Below are 4,867 nucleotides of genomic sequence, written 5' to 3'. Positions count from 1 at the left end.
GCTGACATCAGCTTTCACATTGGTTTGGCCTAATAATTAGAAAAGTTCTTAGAACTTAACCAGAACATCATTGTTCCCATGGAAAACACCCCACTGCTCCTGTGAATGGGAAATAGCTTTTTTCCTCTTTCCTTTTGAAAATTTTATTGCTGATCTGGCTAGGCTGGGCTCCAAGTCTAAGCTAGGTTTCAGTGCGCTTTTACAACGCTGGCTTCACATCGGCATCTCCCACTGCTTCTGAAATCAGCCTGAGAAAATGGGCCTTTGTAGGCAGCAAGCAGAAACGTGTCAGAAAAACAGACGAGCAGCCTGGACCATACCCTGGCACAAGGGTAGGAGGGGGAAAGGCTTCTCACACTGTCCTCCCTGCCCCAGGTCCTGTCTCCGGGCTCCATCCTGATTGAGAAGGAAGAACCCTGGTGCCACAGCAAAGCCCTGGAATGGTGACAGTGGCCACGGAGACAGACATGGAAAGAGGAAGAAAGTGCAGTTAACTCATGTCACTAGAGATAGTGTGAGCTTCTCCTGGGGCTCCTTGCATGGCAAGCAGAGAGGTAGCAAGAGCCAACAGACGTCTGGCACCACAGCTCCAAGAGAGCTCTGGCATGGTAGAGACAAGGGAGGGAGAGACAGTCTCTGAGGACCAGAGCTCCAGCTCTCTGTTTGCAGGAGGCTGTCAGGAGATAGTCCTGCAATCCTGACCCACCCTTTGGGGAATGAACTGAGTCAGACTTCCCTGGGAAATCTTTGTCTTCCTCCTTCTCCCCAATACCTCTTTATTTCCTCTTAACAACTGCGACCATAAGAGGCACTGCCGTGCTGTGTCAGACAGTCGCCAACAGGGCAAGATGCCCTTTGGATGCGGAGAAGGTAAGGGCTGGCCCCTAACTGTGCCTGGTGGGGTGGGCGTAGCTCCGCCCAAAGCCGCTGTGGTCCAACGGTGTTTGTCTCAGGTAATGATGGGATTTGGTTCTGTACCTTCACAGGCAGGATTTTAGTGTCAGAAGCTTGCAGGAGCTTCCAGCGTACGTTATGACAGCGTCTGTCAGTTAACTGTCTCATTTCCTTTTGCATGATGTTACACGGATTTGCAGACTGGAGCTCCCAGCTTTAAGATGGTAATAACCATTTTGCAGCTTAAAATAAAAAACAGTAAACCCAGTAGAGGATACAGTTAAGCAGTAAACCAGCTTAAACTCAGTATGTTTAATTTGCTTTTCTCACCATCCATCATATCATCTTGGGAGAGCTGAAAGCATCTTATAATAATTTAGAGAGTGAGAATTTTCTGGAAGCATACTTGCTTGAAAATAGATTTTTGAGTCCTGGGCTATAGCAGTATTACAAAACCACTCATTTTGCACACTGACCCTCTGCTACCACCAAGGAATAGTCGCTAATTTTCATTCTAAGGACTCAATTTCAGATTATTCCAGCCACATAAGCAGCACTCCCCTACCCTGGCTATTCCACTGGAAGAGTTACTCAGACCATATTACAGATTATGTATATCCACTTATCTGCAACACTGCTCTACAAAGCCAGGGTGATGTAAGGAAGAACATCAGCCAAACTGGGGAGCGTCTCAGCCGTGCACCTCCTTAGCAGACACTTCCAGGTGTAGCTACATACTTTGCTTTCGTCAGGAGTGAAACGACCCCTGACTGTTTATTACCACCTCTGCACTGTGGTTCACTACCAACAGGGACGATAAACTGAGGGACTGTGCTCTGTCACTAGAGTGAGCCAGGGATGGGAACTCCTCAAGCTGGCATTGCTGTCAAACGTTCTGCCATGCAGAGCTGTGGCCATAGACTCATATGGCGTTACACAACACGGCTTTAAGAGCCGGTCTTTAGGAGGAGAAAAGGCATTCCTAACTTGGGTTAATGTTGGAAGGGGACTCTTCCCTTCTGCTGTTCTCACTGACATGTCGGGTGTTCCATCAACAATTTCTCTTGACTACACTCAAGTCTTAGTGACTCAGCTGGCACGTAACAACCACTTTTTTATTTCCCCCATATCGTAACAATGAACAACACCCTACTGCCAAAAATAAAGTCAGACTAATCCCAGATAAGGAGCCAGCGCTGCTCTTGCTTACTCCAGCGTTACTTGTGTTGGTCTCTCTGAGAAGCTAAAATGAGTTTTTAATTGGATACACTTAAGAATGCACTCATGCTAACCTTACTCGACAACAAAGTTGAACTGAATTTCAGGGGCACCCAGGCAGCAAACTTTAGCCCTCCACGTGGACAGCTGGAGTTTGATGCATCGTTTCTGGGAATTGTGCGCTTGCTCTGATGCGGGCTGAGAAGGATGATTCCTTGCTGGGCCACTTAGCAAAATTCCCCATAGCGGGCCATCAGAATAAACAACATTCTTCAAAGTGAAGCATAATTTCCCATTGTGAACACAAATTCGGCTTTTCATTTACTCAAGATACCAAAATGAAAAAAAGTTAATTCTTATGAAGTGCAGAAGTAGGACCGCTCGCCTGTAACTCAGCACCAAGGGGATCAAATCACTCTACAATTAACTCTCCCAGTCCTCCTGCTGTGGAGATGATTATGCCTTGATGCAGATACTGAGGCATAGATAGTTGATGAACTCAAGGTTATGTACTGGGCCAGTAGCTAAATCAGGAACAGAACCCAGGAGTCCCACAGGTGTCAGTGAGGCTGAGGAGTGACCCCGGCATGTTGGGCAGACCCGCTCTCTGCAAATTCATGAGCGGTTACTGTCTCCCACTGCCCGCCCTACTACCAGATCAGCAGGCAGGCAGCACACACAGTCTCTTAAGGGCTGATCTTTTAAGCATTCTCAATCCCTATCAATCAAAACAAGACAGGTTTACTTAAGATGGTTTAAGTAATAGCTCTTTGCTAAGCCCGAGGATTTTGTCAGAAGCAACTTAAGGACCCTCTTCTGAACATCTCTGCACACAGTCTGCGGATGCGATCCTATCTGGCAGGGACACCCCGACAAACAACTGGGAGAGGAGGAAAGACTGGGAGACAATAACCCTCTTTTTTTTAGCACAATTGGATTCAGAGGTGGATATCTGACCCTGGCTTATCACAGCAGCTGATCTGAATCACCTGGCAAGAAAGGTCCTACAGAGGAAAAGAAAACTTTTTTGTGCACTTACCTAAGGTCACCTCCTGCCACCCACACACCAGATCAAAACTTTTGCACACTCAACAGAGAAAACACAGTTAATTAAGTTAGGGCTTTTTTACAAAATAGAAAAACAACCATAGGTGGTATCTCTTTGAGCTTCAATTTAAGCTAAACTCAGACAAACTTTTCATATGCCATAAGAAGAATGTCCACATAAATTTCCACCCAACCTTAAATTTATGCATCAGTTCACTCCTCTGTATTTTCTTACACAGAAAAAGCATTAGTTATCCTGTAGATAGCATATATTTTGCAACAAGTGATACTGTCTTCCACTACAAAAGGAGCACTGATAAGCAGATGCAGAGTTCTAGCTTTGATTCTCACGGCGCATGTAAAAAGTATTGATCAGTTAGTATCAGTTTAAAAAAACCCCAGACTTAAAATAATATCCCATGTAAACATTTCAGAAATCTCTGCTGTATTTTCCTAACACTGGTGTTCATCAAGAATAACTCAGTGGAAAACTGCATAACGGAACACGGAATCCGGCCTTTTATCAGTTGTGGAAAAGGATGTTGTCCTGCTGAGGGGATCAGTCAGGCTTTATCCAGGCTCAGGAGTTTCAGTAAGTGTAACTGACCTCAGTTATGCTGCTAGAGAAAACTGCTTAACCAAGGTGAGGAATGAATCTGTGAGGTCTCCAGAGGTTGCCCACACTGGCACAAAGCAGAGAGGTTACGCAGCCCAGCTACTAAAGTGCTCCAAGTTTGGTTTGCCCCTCGAATGACTGTGGAGATCAATACATTGGTTTTTTTTCTGGGCTGACAGTGCTTATTTTCAGGGCTACTTCTGAAAACTAGAAGGCAAAAGTGTCATACAGGCATTGAAAAGATTTGGAGAGCTGCAGCCGTTGGAGCTGCCTCTCCTCATGGCCAGGAGGGCCAAGGGTTGTAATGGGTCTGGTAGCACAGCCCGGGGCAGCTCTGAGGTCCTGCTCTTCCCAGTCTCTCCAAAGACACTCACTCTGCCAAACGAGCCCGCAAGCTGCACTATCCTGTACTGAAGGGAGCCAGCGTTTCTCCTAATGCAGACCACAACTGTGGAAGCATGACAGGCAGCACCTCTAGGTCCTTCCTGGGAGTTCAGTCACAGCGAGAACTTTGAGAGCCATGTTTATGGGATGAAAAGATTGATTTAGGGATGAGTTATCTATACATCAGAGTTCACACGAGGACAACAAAATCTCTAGTCTGCAGAAAATTTCCTGTCTTAGGGGATGGTTCCTAACTCTACTGAAGCATTTCAATCACTGACTTCATCTCTCAGCTCTGCTAGCCCAGTCCAGGGCCCGGTCCCTCAGGTTGCTACTCAATCAATATAGCTATTGATTTCATCAGGAGCACTGTCTGCATCAGATCAAACGCTAAGGAGTTCACAAGTTGCCTGCCTGATAAAGAGTTTCGCTGTGAAAGATTGGCTCTATTTGTTGGAGAAAATGGCTCACAGATATTAACTGTTGCTGCGCTAAACAGAGCAGGGATCCAGTTGGTGCCTCTGTTGTAAGAAAGTGATGTATTGGACCTGCACGTTGGAGCAACAGGCTGAAGGGGAAAACTCCAAGTGACAGCAGGAGGTGGCAAGTAAGCAACAACTAGTGTAGTGTCGCTATCCTCTGCGCACCTGCAGTTTATCCACTTGTACCAGTTCAGAGCCTGATTTCACATTCTGTTCTGGCCTGAAT

The sequence above is a fragment of the Apaloderma vittatum genome, unplaced genomic scaffold (assembly GCF_000703405.1).
Source record: "Apaloderma vittatum isolate BGI_N311 unplaced genomic scaffold, ASM70340v1 scaffold32388, whole genome shotgun sequence".
In the NCBI taxonomy this organism is placed as follows: Eukaryota; Metazoa; Chordata; class Aves; order Trogoniformes; family Trogonidae; genus Apaloderma; species Apaloderma vittatum.
The sequence above is the reverse complement of the archived record's forward strand: the minus strand, read 5'-3'. Positions refer to the sequence as shown.